This window comes from Balaenoptera musculus, chromosome 2 (genome assembly GCF_009873245.2).
Source record: "Balaenoptera musculus isolate JJ_BM4_2016_0621 chromosome 2, mBalMus1.pri.v3, whole genome shotgun sequence".
NCBI lineage: Eukaryota > Metazoa > Chordata > Mammalia > Artiodactyla > Balaenopteridae > Balaenoptera > Balaenoptera musculus.
This window is the reverse complement of record NC_045786.1, coordinates 2,784,133-2,799,321: the sequence shown is the minus strand read 5'-3', so window position 1 is coordinate 2,799,321 and position 15,189 is coordinate 2,784,133. Positions and strand designations below refer to the sequence as shown.

Genomic DNA, 15,189 nt, shown 5'->3' with positions numbered 1-15,189 from the left:
AGGCGTTAAAGGCTAACATTCCCCCGCATCACTCTTTCCTATAAAAATACTACAGTATTTTCAATGAGAGTGTAAACAAACAATTGTTTCAGGTTTTATTTACACTGGAGCTGCCGGGCAAAATTCCCTGCTTCATCTAGCTATTTGTCCTGATCCCAAGTAAGTTTTTAAAAGTGATCCTTTCTCTCTTCAGTACTTCCGCCTTAGCGTCTATTTCCAAGGCCTGTTTTTCCCATTCTTTATTTTTCCCCCAAGACATATTTGTCTGAGCCACTTTTAAGCATCAAGTTTTTTTTTTTTTCTGCCTATAAGAGTAATAATATAAGAATCCTACAAGTCAGAAATAAATGTTTAGTATATTGCTGTCGGCTCTTCGAGCCCTCCTTTTTGCTTCCACTGGGCCATCTTCGATCCAGCACTCGTCATTTGTTAAGAACACAGGAAAGAGTCTAAAAAGGGGCAGAGACCCGTGGGATGGGCGCAGGAAGGTGTCGTCACGCGAGGAGGAGGAGGTGGCGGAAAGTTTACAAGAGCGAAGAAGCGAACATCCTTGTTTGTTTGTACAGATCATCGCCTGCTAAGCTTAATAGAGGAGAACGGTAGTCTGCAAGTCGCCTCACTGAGCCAAAGCGGGAAACCCAGTAGGAAAAGGAGAGGCTAAAAACTCAAGTAAAAAGCTAGAGGAGCCGCCGGGACAGGGTGGGGTCGCCGAGCGCCAGCCTAGCCTCGAGCGGGAGCCGGAAGGGCGGGGCCCAGGGGGCGGGGCCGAGCCGGAGCAGGTCCGGTTGGGGCGGAGCCTGGGGCGGAGCATAACCGGAGTGGGCGGGGCCGAGTCAGGGCCTATCCAGTTGGGGCGGAGTCTTGAGGGTCCGGGGCAGGAGCAAGGGCCGGTGGGAGAGCTGACCCCTCCCGGCCGAGGGGCCCGTGGCACCTGGTGAAGAGCAAATGGCTGTTTCCTCACGTGGAGGACTTTTAAGGAACACGTGAGGGAGGGAAGGCAATGTCTGTGGAAAATCTACCTCACAACCCTGGCGTCCTGCTCCAGCCCCCGGGCGAGAGCCCGCTTGCTATGTTCCCGGGGTCTTTGCAGCCACGCGGGCTGTCTGCGCCTGCGCCCGCGCCCAGGGCTCCGCGGCGGGGCGGGGCCGCTGAGGAAGGGCGTGTCTCCCGCCAGCGCGCTGGGGGCGGGGCCTAGGGGGGGCGGGCGGCGGCGACCCGCGGCCTGACCTTCCCGGGCGCTTGGTCCCGTGACGTCACCTCGCCGTGACGCGCACGCGGTAGGAAAACTGTAAGTTTCTGAGGAGTCCTGCCGTTCCCCGGGCCTGCGGGGCTCGCCCGGCTGCTCGCACCCCCGGAGGCGGTGGTGGCCGTGGGTCCTGCTCCTGGGGCGGTCCGGGGAGCCGCTGAACGCGGTGACGGGACAGGTGCCCGCCCGGGCCGGGAGCGCGCCCTCCGCGGCGGGAGGGACGGGCGTGCGAGCAGGCGAGGCCGCGCCCCGGCAGCACCGCAGCGTCTCCCCTGGGGCCGTGATTGAGGCCGGGGAAGGGGGAGTCCGGGGGGAGAGGCCCCTTTCTTTCTTCCCCGATGGGGGGACTGGGTTCCCCTCTGCACATACTGAGTCAGGGGTGCAGGGTTCCTGCGGAGACCCCCCCCCCGGGCTTCCTCTGGGGTCCCGCGAGCGACCAGGTGGCTGAGGCGGAGCCGCTTGCAGGGATGACCACTTGCTGCCTCAGTGTCCTTTCTGCGTACACTGGAGGCGAAGCGGCCTCCGGCCTCCCTCCGAGGCAGCCCCAGGGCCGGGCGCGTCGTGAGAGCACGCGAGGTGACACTAGCATGTGACCGCGCCAGGAGAAAGCGTACAAAGGCAGTGGGCTACTCTGCGAACGTGGGGACCCGCAGCCCTCTGACAGAGGTCTCGTGGGCCGGGGTCCTTGCCGCGGGTCTGCCTCCCGCCGTCCTCCGCCCGCTCTGATCCTAGACCGCCCTCGAGCCGGACGGCCGATCTGAACGTGGTGGACGGGGGCCAAGAAGTCGCTGGAAGCGTCACCGCAGCGCTCTGGGCGGTTATGAGGCCCCGCCGTGCGGGTCTGCAGAGAGAACTCTGAGCGCCCCGGAGGAGTCGCGGGGTGCTGCCGTGTCCCTTTGGAACGCCCCGCCGTCGTAGCTGCCTGCCCGCCGGGGCTTGGTGCGCCGCCCACGCGTTAGTGCTGTGCCGAACTCGTTCTCAGATTCAGGGCAAGTGCTTGTCGGGAACTTCGAAGGGCAGAGGACCGGGCACCCCCGGCGCATTTATTCAGGAGACTGAGAGATCAGCTCCAGTGCCTAATACTCTTCCATCCTAGTTTGAAGGGCCTTAGACTCGGAACGCAGGGGTTCGAACCTTTGTTCTGCTCGTTACTAGCTTTTGCGTCCAAAGATGTGTCACCCAAACTTGGAACTTGCGCCTTCTCCCTAAAATGGGAGATGATGGTATGCGTACCGTTGCTCTGCTGAGGATCAGATGTGGTCATGAAGGTGAAAACGAGAGGCTGGCCCAGTACGGTGTCGTGATTAAGAAATTCACAGCGGTTCCCTAACCTGGGGAAGAGGTGCGTTGTGCTTTCAGAGTCAGGGCCTGAGTCGGAAGCGGAACTAGAGCAGCAAATGAGACGACGTCTTCAATCTCGTGCAGCTCACGTTCCGGCGGGGCCTCGGGCAGCACAGAGCAAGTACGTGATGTCATTTCAGACGGCGGTGAGGCAACGGAAGACAAGGACAAGAGTGGGAGAGCAGGCAGGTCGCTTCAGAGGGGGTCTGTCTGGGGACATCTCTGAAAGGGGGCGGTAGTTGAATGGACTGACGTGAGAGGAAGGGCCTGAGCTAAGAGCCTGCCAGGCAGGAATAATCGTAGCAGTAAACCTTGCCTGGAGCTTACTGCGTGTGAGGCCCTCGTCTCAACGCTCAGTGAAGTTTGTACGGCCTTCTCAGGTCTGTATTACTATCTCCATTTTTATCGATGGGGAGGGACCCTGACACACGGAGGGGTTAAGACTTTGCTCAGGGTGGCGCAGCTGAAACGTGACAGGGACAGCATCTGAGTTTGGGCAGCGCGACTTCAGAGTCCGGACTTCGAAGGGCAGTACCGCTACTGCCTTGCGGCGGGAGTGACCCCGGCGCAGTGCGTTGAGGGGAAGCGAGGCTGGGCTGGCCAGGGCGTGGCAGGGAGAGAGTGTTCAGAGCAGAGCGAGGAGGGGGAAGGTGGTGGCCGGTGGCGTCGGAGGGCCCTTGTCGGCGTGGGGCAGTGAAGATGCTCCTCCGAGTGTGACGGAAAACCCCGGGGAGGTTTGCATCACGGGAAGAGCGTCTGACTTCGGTGCTCTTGGACGGAGAGTTAGACGGAGGGTCGTGGAGCGGGGAGTATTGAGAGTGGGGAGGTGGGAGAGTCTTGCTGCACCCTGGGGAGAGGCGGTGGGCACCTGCACTAGGGAGGTATTGGCGAGGTGATGGTACGGGTCAAAGTCGTGGAAAGCTTCTGAAGCCGGAAGTGCTGGTGCGGACTTGCTCGTTGGAGGGTGGGGAAAGGAAGAAGTGATGACTTCTCAGGCTTTAGGCTGGAACAGCTGGATGGATAGTGGTGTGTTTCCCGAGACGAGAGAAAGGGGTTTGGGAAGAAAACCGTGCATTCTGTTTTGGACAAGTTTTAGATGCCCGACAGACATAGTAACAGCAGTACCGGCGCTAGGAATAACGGTAAGCACCGTGTAAGCGTGGAGTGTGTGCTCGATGGGGTTTTAAGCGTGTTTACGCATGTTAATTCATTTAATCCTTATATCACAGCTGTGTGTGCCAGGAGCCATCAGAGTCCCCACTTTACGCGGGAGAAGACAGAGGCACAGAGAGGTTCAAAGTGACCCGCCTGCTGGCACCCAGCTGGGCAGTGATGGAGCTGGGATTCAAACCCCACGCCGTCTGCCTTCCAAGCCCACGCAGTTTATCCCTGTAACGCCCTGCAAGTCGACACGTTGAGTGGGCCCTTGGATGTGTGGATGTGGAACTCAGGGGAATGGCCAGGGCTGAAGACACACGTTTGTGTTTCTTAAGAGAAAGCCGTCTTTGGTTCCTCATTAAGCCTTGATTGGCGAGGGGAGAGAGGAACACAGGCGGTTGGCGCTGTGCTCACTGGCCTTCCATTACTTGATTGCGTTCAGGCAGCCGGCATCCAATATTCCCCCTCTGCGAGGTTCAGAGGGTGAGGCCCGTATCTCTTCTGCTTCTCTGTCTCTACTCCCGAATCTGGTGCTTGCCATGCAGTAGATGTTAGGGATGACTTTACATGCAGGACGCTGGCTGAGGTTTGGGGGGTTCAGAGAGGAATAAAACATAGCTCTCTTTCTGGAGGAAAGGGAGTGAGGAAGGAGCCGTGGGGATAAAAACTATAGAGTGGACGAAACGCACGCTGATGAGTTCATCCTGGCCTCCTTGCCGCCCCCGCTCTGCCCCGCACGCTTGAGGGTGGGGCGGGGAGGGGTCAGAGGAGCAAAAGAAGGCCTGAGCGGTCGCGGGATGGATTTGAGGTTCCCCAAGAGTCCTTTTCAAGAAAAGAATGACTCAGAGCCTTGCCTCGTTTACTATATTTACATTAGTTTTATTTGGCAACCGTATAATTTTTCCCAAGTGGAATACAGTTTGATATTTGAATATCATGGTGGAGTGATGAGTTTTTCCAGTTCTGTTACATCAGTGTTGACAGGGCCCGCTGGTGAAATAAGGGAGTTGCCTTAAAATGTTGCAGCTTGCATAATAGAGGGCGATGGAGGGGTTGTGTGAAGTGTTTAGGCAGGTTTCCGCCCGGTTAAGTGAATCAGGCCAAAGTTCCACACATCGGAATGAGTTTGAGTTTCTCTGTTGATCATCCCTTTAACACTGAGCTATATTTCTTGCCAGAGAAGGAGGATCTGGTGATATTTGTCATGAGTGGAATTATGTGGAACAATGTGGAAACACAGGAACTTGAACCATACACACAAAAATAGGTATGTTATTTCTGTGGATCTCTTTCAGGGCATACTATAACCTCCATACATTTATCACAATTTTATTACTTCCTAATGTGAGTATTTCACATCTGAACCATTACAGATTATATATTGATAAATTTATACCATTGTAGATTTCATGATTACTTTCAGAGCTTTTCCCCTACAACAGATACAATTATATTTTGTTTAGCTTTTGTAGCTTTAGGTGGGAGAGTTGATCTGAATAACCAGGTCCACCAGAACTCTAAAACAGGAACCCTCCACAAGTATAAAAGTGGAGATGTGCTGTCTCATTTTGCAGTTCACAAAATCTTAAATCTGCTGTTGTAGCATCCCTAAATTTAATGGAGTTGAAGTGATTATCATTATTTTTTTAACCACAATTGCAGTTAGCTTCCTTAAGAACATTAGATGTGGTATAAAGTAGAACTGCATCTTAAGTGGCCTATTGATGGCTCAGGCTTTGTCACTTTTTAAGTTCAGGCTCTGGGAGAGCAGGTTGACGATTATTTAATTGTGTCAGGTAGCTCCCAGCAGAGGGGGAGTGATGGTCAGCCGTCCTATTTGAAGACAACAGAAGCCACTCTTTCTAACACTGACCAGGTGAAATATAGCATCCTAGATAACTTATCCAAATTGCGTTTAAAATTTATATTTACCTAGGCAAATTTAAAAACTACCATGTTAAGAGTACCAATGTAAGTACTGATATTATGGAAATTGTTTCTTGTAGAAAACCATGTGCTTAGCCCAGTGATGGAATGTAGTAGGCATTAAATGTGATTCTTAAAATTCTACTTCGTATGGTTTCTTTTATTTTTGCACATTACCTTCAACATATATATTATATATTTACAGTAATAGCTGAATAGTAATTTGTGTACTTTTACTTAATATTTTAAATGTTTGAATATGTTTAATTTTAATAATTTAAATAGATATGTAACACTTAATTTTGATTAATTTCATATTTGGCTGCTTAGAAATTAAAACGTCGAGGCTTGATTTTTTTTTTTTTTTTTTTCATGTAAACACTAACGAATAAGAATTAGTAAGTCTGGGTGGAGACTAAGCTTTAGTGACAGGTTAACCAAATTGTCACCCCAAAAGAGCTCCCAAGAAGAGAATTCTTAGGATGAAGCAAAAACAGCATGTTGATGGAAGAGACAATTGAACCGTAACTCCCTACTGTACCTGTAATTCTTTTTACGATGTTACTGTCCTCCAGACAGCATTCTTTTCTTGAGTTCTTATATTGCAAAACTGTTAGTTTTTCAGACTGCGTTGTAAGCCACCAGTCTATAGGGAGAGAGAGAGAGATGTGAGATAAATACCACTGGAAGGTAGTACTATGGCTGTAGCTCAGTGGATCTCAACTGGGGATGATCTTGTCCCCTCCCCAACTCACCCTGGGGACATCTGGCAATGCCTGGAGACATCTTTGGGTGTCACAGCTGTGTGGGAGGGGTGCTGCTCCACGCATCCAGTTGGTGGCGGCCAAGGATGCGCCTAAATACCCTACAGTGCGCAGAGCACCCCCGACATTGAAACACGATCTGGTTCAAGTGTCAGCACTGCTGCTGTCGAGAAGCCCTGCAATGTATAGCTTTCTTCTTCTCCTTTTTTTCCCTGATGCTTTAGACGTTGAAGGGGTAGTTTTAAGTGGCAGACACCCGACTCGAACAAAAGATTGTGTTGAACTGCTTTTAGTTCATTGGAGAGCTGAGCCAATTTGGTGCGTTTATTGCGTGGAAAAGAATTCTTGTAGCTAATGGCCTAGTGGTTGCCAACATGTCTAGTGTGTCGGGTATGTTCTTAGGCGTGAAATTTTTTTCTTAGTAAAGTTAATTTAATTGGGGTATTATATAATCCTGGGTTGTAACAAGTTTGTTAGTATGAATCCTCTTCATTTTTGTAGGTGTGGAATTAATTATCTCCCAGTTACATGGGTTTCTGTATATTTGAAAAATCCTTTTCACATTAATTTTCATATGTGATTGTCATAAATACCCCATGAAATGTGTAGGGTATGCATTACCCCACTGTTTGACAGATGAGGAAACAGACTTAGATCAAATGACTTGTCATGTGTATTATAGCAAGTTAGTGACAAAAGTAAATCTAGGACTCAGAGGTCCGGATGCTTAGGACACTTTTAAAGTTACTAGTTATCGTTATCTCTTTTAATCTTTCTGACAGTCCTGTGAAATAATTCCTATTTTATAGACGAGGAAACAGGTTCAGAGGTATTAAGTAACTTATTCAAGGTCACCAAGCTCATAATGTAGTTTTGACTGTTTCCCCTGAGCTATGCTACCTCTCCATGGATTCTTCTCTAGAAATGAATTCGACAGTTTCTGGATAAATTCACCAAATCTATGCCTAACCTAACTAAGTAGGCCTCTTGGCACTGTAGGTGAGGGAAAGTTCTCGTCTACCCTCTTTGGGTCTCTAGCTGGGCCTGAGAATTAATCTGACATAAAACAGATTAACAGGAGAAAAACATGCACATTTTATTAAACTTTTACATATGCATGGGAGCCTTCACAAGAGAATGGAGACCTGAAGAAGTGACCAGAGCAGGAAGCTTTTGCACATTTTAGACAAACGATAACTTTGTGAAGAGTTGACAAGACAAAGGGATGTGGGCCAGGGGTGGTGAGTGGTGAGGAGGCAACAGCAAGATAAGGGTTACTGAAATAAGGTTTGTTTGTACAGATTTCTCAGCCCCCAGTTCCCTGCCTCTGCTGATAAGAATGTCTTCCTCCTGGTACAGGGAAAGTACCTTTCACGTGGGAGTTTTATCTCTTGCTTTCAGGAGGGACAAAGGAGACTCAGAGTGTCTTTCTTTCACCTGCTATTTAAGTGCCTTTAATTCAAAATAACCAATATGCCAAAATGGCAGATCTTGCGGTGACATTCTGGTTTCCTTTAACACCTAGTCAAATGTTCATATTAACTTGAATCAATTGGTAATTCAGTGTTTGTAATCCTACTCTGACTGGACTTGAGTGGAAACTTCACGGAGCTTTGATAAACTGTAAGGTAGCACTACTTGCCATTTAGAATTTATTTTTTGAGACCACTAAGTCCAAAAGCCGTCCAAAACATGGCCCTCAGCCGTATCTGAGTGTACTTGGGTCAGGCAACCCTCTCGCATGATTCACTTTTCCAGTCTGATAGAGGGATTTATATTTGGGATAGGACTCCCATTCATTCTAATTTTCTAATTAGAACCTATATTACTCTCTTCAGCCATCTTTTATGTCAAATTGAGACAGTTTTTCTCACTTTTTCTCCGTGCTGACCTAAACCTCAAACTGACTTGACTTTAGCAACAAACAAAATAACATAATGGTTGGGTTTTATTTGCCTTTCTGAAACATTTAGAGTTCATCTTACTCTAAATGAGTACATACATCATTTTTGTGAGGTGGTAGGAGCTGGTGATGGTCACTTTATTTTCTAGACTGAAAAATTTAAGAAGAGATGATCAGTTTACCCAAGTAAACCAGTTTCAAAGATAGGATTTAGAATTTAGGTTTTCAGATCTTAAAAAACCAAGCCACACTGTCATTTCTATTAGATCAGAAAGAGTATCTACTTAAATATTTGCTCAGTTACCATATTCTTTGAAGACTATTTGATGATACTCAGTTTTTGATACAAGTTTCAGTAATTGGAAATTTTAGTGTTTCATATGATACATCCATCGGCTGGGTTTGGACCATTGATAGTGTGAGGTGTGGGTCTGGGATTGAGAGGAGAAGGAAAGGGACCCCTTTGTTAGTGCAGTTGTGTATTGGGCTAGAAGGATTATACTTAGACTTAAAAGGCAAAGACTCTCAACTTTCCATAAAATTGAATTATTATAACAGAAATATTTTTCTTACCTTCATGAAGAAAAATGCTAATAACCAAGTAACCATAATATTTATCGTATTATTGAAGGAAGAGACCACCACTCAAGTGTAGCTAAATCAAAGCTGAATTTCATACTTGCTGAGCAAGGGAGAATTATGCTTGCAGAATATAGTCCTCAAAACAGGCAGAGATGTACTTAGGTAGGATTTTGAGGAAGCATGGAGTTTTAGGATTTTTTTTTTTTTCAAAAGTGAGACAATTTAAGGATTGGTTGACTTTAAACTTGGAGTTTAGGGACTGGCCAGCTTTGAGGAGTGAGGGTACTGAAGGGGGGGCAGTTCCTGATTGGCTTACTTTCTCAGCTGTGTACTTAAGTGGAAATATTGAGTAGAGTTTAAGGATTGATTGATTGGGGCTTATTTAAAACCGGTTCTGTGTTTACTTGTTTCCAGCTTGGGACAAGAGCCAAGGAATAATCTTTTCCTTTCTTGAAGTTGAAGAATAGGTACTTTAAATTTTCCACGTTTATGTCAAACCTTTGCTAGCTGTGGTGCTAATATAACACTTCTGATTTTGCTTCTCTTCTGAAACTTAAAAGAAAAAAAAAAAAAAAGAGTGCAGTGAATATCATTTGTTTCCTACCTAGTAGCCTCAGGATTCTATGATATTTGGGACCCAGGCTGTTTCGAGGATTATTTTTATATGTAGTTAAAAAGGTAATATGTGATTTATAGAAATACTTTAATGCCTTAGACATTACGGTGAAAGCTGTGTGACTTTTATGTTTACCTTTCTCTCTTGTGGGGATGTGTTGTGTCAGATGCCTGCCACAATTCGTCCCGATGGAGGCTGAATTATAGATCTGAAAGCTCGCTGTGTTTGCTGTTGTTAGAGGTACCTCCAGAAGTGATCACCTTTTGAAAGCAAACTAGCAATTATCCTTACCAACATTTTAGAAGGGTTCACGATTATATTGCATGTCTTTTATATAAAGGAGGCTGAGTCACGTTAGTATCTGTAAATCATTTTACCACAACTATTATATCAGAGTACCATTCATATAAAGTATTTTGGTTTAATATTTATTTTGAAATATTTTTATGCTTCGGAATGAAATAAAGAGCTATTTATGACTATTTCTCGGAACTGTGCCAAAATGTTGGTCTTTTTCTAAATTGATCTCTCACAGTAAGAGTTTAGTTTTAAAAATGTTTTCCTCTGGAGATGTTAAAATCAACTCAGAGGGCATTATTTATCCTAGAAGTTCAAGAAGGCAAAATGAGTTGTTGGTGTACTTTGTGTTTTGTATCGAAATTTTATTTAAAATAGCATACATACTGTATTTACACGAAATAAGCTCATAATATTTAAAAAAGAATGGGTGCTGTATACGTTGTTTTTATAGGCTTCTCCTATTCCCTTCCTTTTTTAAAAAAAAATAAATTTATTTTTTAAATTTATTTATTGTTCGGCTGCGTTGGGTCTTCGTTGCTGTGCGTGGGCTTTCTCTAGTTGTGGCGAGCGGAGCGGGGGCTGCTCTTTGTTGCAGTGCGTGGGCTCTATGCACGCGGGCTCAGTAGTTGTGGCGCGCGGGCTTCGTTGCTCCACGGCATGTGGGATCTTCCTGGACCAGCGCTTGAACCCGTGTCCCCTGCGTTGGCAGGAGGATTCTTAACCACTGCGCCACCAGGGAAGTCCCCCTATTCCCTTCCTTAACCTACAGCTTTTGTGTCTTACCTCTGCCTTCCAGATGGATATCATCCAGTGCTAAAGCTATAGCTGTGATTTAGATAAAGCATTTTTACATGAAAGCTCTTTGAAAACGTGAAGCCTGATTCTTGTTTTTCTTTACAGTCCAAGTTTCTGACCTGCTATGAGAGTTAACCTTAAGAGGTTAATCTTCATCTAGTAGCAAAATTAATGTTATGATGTTCCTTGTGAAAGAGCTGTTGATTACGAAATGATACTCAAGCATATTCAATCCTCAACATTTCATTTTTACAAATTTATTCTAAATTAAGTTTTCTAGGAAAAAGTCTATGATGCCTGACCATGGTTACTGGGATTATTCCTTTACTACCTACTGTATGAAATTATGATTTGAAGTGTGGTTTTTCTCTGTGCACATGCAGTGAATAGTCGGGCTTTTATTGCCTAGTGGTATGATGAAAAAAGAATTTTAGGCTAGGTGATCTTTTGTAATAAAATGGAAAAAACCAGGGTTATATGCACTTCGATGAAAGCCTTGTTTTCTGGACTTTGCTAATATAATGGATATACAATGGCATCACGTAGGTTTAATTTGCTTTTCTTTGATTACTAGTGAGGCTCAGCTTCTCTTCATTCACTTGTTAGCCACATGGATTTCACCTACGCTTGCCAGATTTAGAAAGTAAAAGTACAGGACACTATAAAATTTGAATTTCAAATAAACAACAAATAATTTTTTAGTATAAGTGTATACTATGTAGTAGTTGGGCCATGCTTATACTGAATTTTTTTCATTATTTATCTTTAATTCAGACTTAATGGGGCATCCTGTATTTTTATCTGACCACTTTGATTTTATTTTCGGTGAATTGTCTGCTTGTCTCTTATCCAATTTTCAGTTGCACTTCCTGTCTTTTTATTGTTATTTTTCAAGAGTTCTTGGCATACACTGGATATTAAATCCCTTAGGTTTTTTTTTAGATGTTGTGAGTACATACTCCCAGTCTTTTGCCTGTCTGTTAACTTTGTCTAGAACGTCCTTTGTTGAATAACAAGTCCTTAATTTTGAGGAACTTGTTGTTATTACTTGTTAAATTCCATCAAAATTTCCCCATGGCCAGGTAAAGCTGCACTTACAAATACAAAGTCTCAGCTCCCTACAACAACAAAGGTTTATTTCTTGCTCATGACATGTCCGTGGCTCTGTTCCACATCGTCTGTTCCCCTAAGCCAAAGGAATAGGCTTTTTGGAGAAGCCTATTTCCTTCTGCCTATTCTGTGGCAGAAGGAAAAGGATGTGGCAGAATCAGGTGCTTGGACGTGGCATGTGTTACTTTTGTTCATATTTTATTGGCCAAAGCAAATTAAATGGTTGAGCCTGAAATCAGTCAGAGGGGAAGAACCGACTCAAGTCACGTGGCCTGCCCTGACATCACTGGGGTGTGGTGGTTTAATCCTCCTGTCATGAGTCAGATGACCTCAAGGTAGCTCACCTTGAATTGAGGGAAAGATGGATCTGCCACAGAAGCCAGCAAGTGAAGGAGGAGAAAAGACACGCTTGGTATCTATGACGGGACTGTCTTTAGTTGTGGTTGCTTTCATGTGGTACTGACTGAAGGCAAACAGACCTGTTGAATGTTTGAGAGGATTACATTGGCAAAGATGCCACAAGTTTGGCTTGTAAAAGCCTGTGGTGGGTTTGACATTGACACCTAAAGCAACCCTTGACCCCCAAATCGGCACTGGCTCTTTGCCACGTCTTTGGAGCACATAGTTTTCCACATCCACTTCACATTGGCTAGAAAGGATGATGGGAATAAAAAAAAAAAAAGAATTTTCCAGAGGCAAAGCCAGGCTCCAGCAGACAAACTGACAAAGGAGATCCCTCCTCTTCCCCCCAGAGAACAGGACTCAGTTTAACCAAGGATCTGGCTTCCCTGGTGGAGGGGGGATTCTTCTCCTTTCTTGTCCAGCCGTATCTCGTCGTTGGTAAGAATGTGTATTTGCCATTCTTTTCTTTTCAGAATGGGAGACTTAACTGCATTCATCTCATTTTCGTTGCGTTGTGTTTTGGGTGCCGTGGTGGTGGTGGAGAGCACAAGGTTCCTGGTCTGTTGGTCTGTAGGTCACTGGGCTGGGGTGGAGCCACGTCGGTATCTGTTGCAGAGATGGTGCGTTGCCCAGAGATCGTAGACTCTGAGTGGAGTCCAGTGATTGGATGGGTATCCCTTCAGGAAGGAGAAGACTCTTCCAGAGTCGGGAGAAGGATACCCTCTCACCTCTGATATTTAGCTCGGCCTACAGAGAAATTGTATTTCTTAGGCTCCTTGTAGGCAGATGAGGCCACATGTCTAAGTTTTGGCCAGTGGGTGGGAGTGGAAATGATGTGTGTAACTTCTAAACCACATTGGTAATCAAATCTGCTGTTAGTCCTATTCTTTTCCCCCACCCACAATAGCAAGGTGTAGTGAGCCAGCTTCTGTCCTGCAGGCCAGGGCAGTGTCCACAGGGGGTGGTGGGACAAGACAGAAGGAACCTCGGTCCCTGGACCTTCCCGGGACCACCTGTCTGCCCCTGAACTGTTACATGGGAGAGAAGCAAACTCCTCTTCATTTGAGCCACTATATTCTTGGTTTTGTCACAGCAGATTGGCCTATATCCTAGTTAATACAGATGGCAATGAGGTTAGCAGGAAACAAACAGGGAAAGTTAGATTTGAAATGGTTCTTAGTGATTTTTTTGTTCAGTTGAAGTTTTTCATTTATATAGTCTTTCTATGGAAATTTATTTTTCAAACTGCTTAGCCAAGAGTTTAGAAATAAGCTCTTTTACTGGAACCTCACTCTGACGACGGTTATGATATATTCCTTTTTATTTCATATGCGTATGTTTTACATGTTGATATAAAATTTTGTAGCCTGATATTTTCATGTGATACCCATTTTCTCTGTTGCTTTAGAGTTCTTGTACTTGTACAGTTATTGTTGCATAACATTCAGCTTTACCATGCTTTAATTAAAGTGCAGTTATTGTTGGCTGCTATGGACTGAATCGTGTCCCCCCAGATTCACGTCGAAGCCTTAACCCGCCTTGTCACTGTGCTGGAGATCGGGCTTTTAAGGAGGCGATTAAGGTTAAATGCGATTGTTGCGGGTGGATCCCGATCCTACAGAACTGGTGTCCCCACGAGAAGGGGAAGAGACACCAGGGAGCTTTCTCCGCCACACGAGAACGCGGTGAGAAGCAGGCTTTCTGGATCCCAGGAAGAGCGCTCTCCCCAGGACCCAACCGTGCTGGGCTGCCAGCCTCCAGAACGGTGAGGAAGTGAAGTTACGCTCTTGAGGCCGCCGAGTCATGGTACTTGGTTACAGCAGCCCAAGCCGACTAAGCCCAAGCCCGGGCTTGTAACTGCTACACCACACAGAGAGGCTTTTCTCCGATCACACAGTAGATAGCAAAGCAGACTGCCAAGAAGGGTCCAAAAAAGTCAAGCACCAAGAAAGAATGATCCTCACTGAAGCCAGGAGACAAGCACTTTAATAATGTCACTGAAGCCAGGAGACAAGACAAGATGTCGATGTTAAATTGACAGGTTTAATAAATTCTTAGTGGATTTTCAGCTAAGAAGTCACATGTATTTTGGAGAGAGCAGTTTTGTGTTTGCAGGCAAAATCCAGATCTCAGGGGGTCGAGCAGTGAGTTGGGAGTGGGGAAGAGGAGCCGTAAAAATAGTGAGTTCACGCTGTCTTACAAGACACTTGGCTGCGAAGAGAAAAGGGAAAAGAGGACAAAGGCAAGAGAGAGACCTAACGTCTGGGGCAGTATATTAGTTTTGTTTGTTCATTTGTTTTGTGATGGGAGAGATTTGAGCCTTTGCGTGCAGTGGGGCAGAAGCCTGATGAGAAGGGGAAGGTGAAGATGGGGAGGGGGCGGGTGGACCAGTGACGGGGTAGATTCCTGAGGAGGTGGTCTGGCTCGCGTGCCTTCCAGAGCTCTGGCTGGGGTTAGCTTCGGGCAGGAAGAAGGACATCCGCCCTCCACGCTGCCAGGAAGGAGGCGAGAGCGGGCGTGTGGTCGGTGATCGGAGGGACGGAGGAAACTGAGGGAGTCTGACCTCATGACCTCTCTTGTTCCTGTGGAGGTGATGTCACTTACTGAGTGGAGGGGAGGGGAGGAAGCGTGAAGAAAGTGATGGAAGCCTGGAATTGTTTCTGTCGGCTGTGAGAGAGGGACTGGATCGAGAGCCCTAAAAAAGATGGATGGGCTCCTGGTGGGGGACCGTGTGTTTGCAGAGTCCCCCGTTGGCACGGCTGGGGCTTTTCATAGCAGTGACCTCTGGGTGGCTGCGGTGTGTGAGTGAAGAAGTCGATCCTCAGGCTGGTTGAGGGGAAGGACAGGCCAGTGAGAAAGCTGAGCGTTCAGGCAGAGGCGTGACTGCAGACCTGGGCGGTCAGGTCCTAGGGCACAGCGGACGGGGAGGTAAAGCTGGGCGCCGGGCTGAGGGGCCAGGTACGGAGAGAGAGGGGGTTGGGGGAAAGCTGGAGGCTAAACGCGCTTCACATCACCAGGACTTGCTCATCCACTCATTCCATAAACG

The 15,189-nt window shown here is 46.7% G+C and overlaps 1 protein-coding gene across 12 annotated transcripts in view; it reads left to right on the top strand.

Annotated features, from left to right (window-relative positions):
* The first annotated feature begins 1,208 nt into the window (after positions 1–1,208).
* Positions 1,209–15,189, top strand: part of ZNF438 (zinc finger protein 438) — a 169,559-nt gene continuing 155,578 nt past the window's right edge. For 5 of the 12 annotated variants that reach the window (XM_036842555.1, XM_036842554.1, XM_036842556.1 and 2 more), the window contains exon 1: positions 4,551–5,012. The gene's annotated coding sequence lies outside the window, so the exon portion shown is untranslated. Of the gene's footprint in view, positions 1,289–3,852; positions 4,229–4,548; positions 5,013–15,189 lie in introns of those variants that run through there. The other 7 variants (XM_036842552.1, XM_036842550.1, XM_036842542.1 and 4 more) reach the window with 6 other exon arrangements.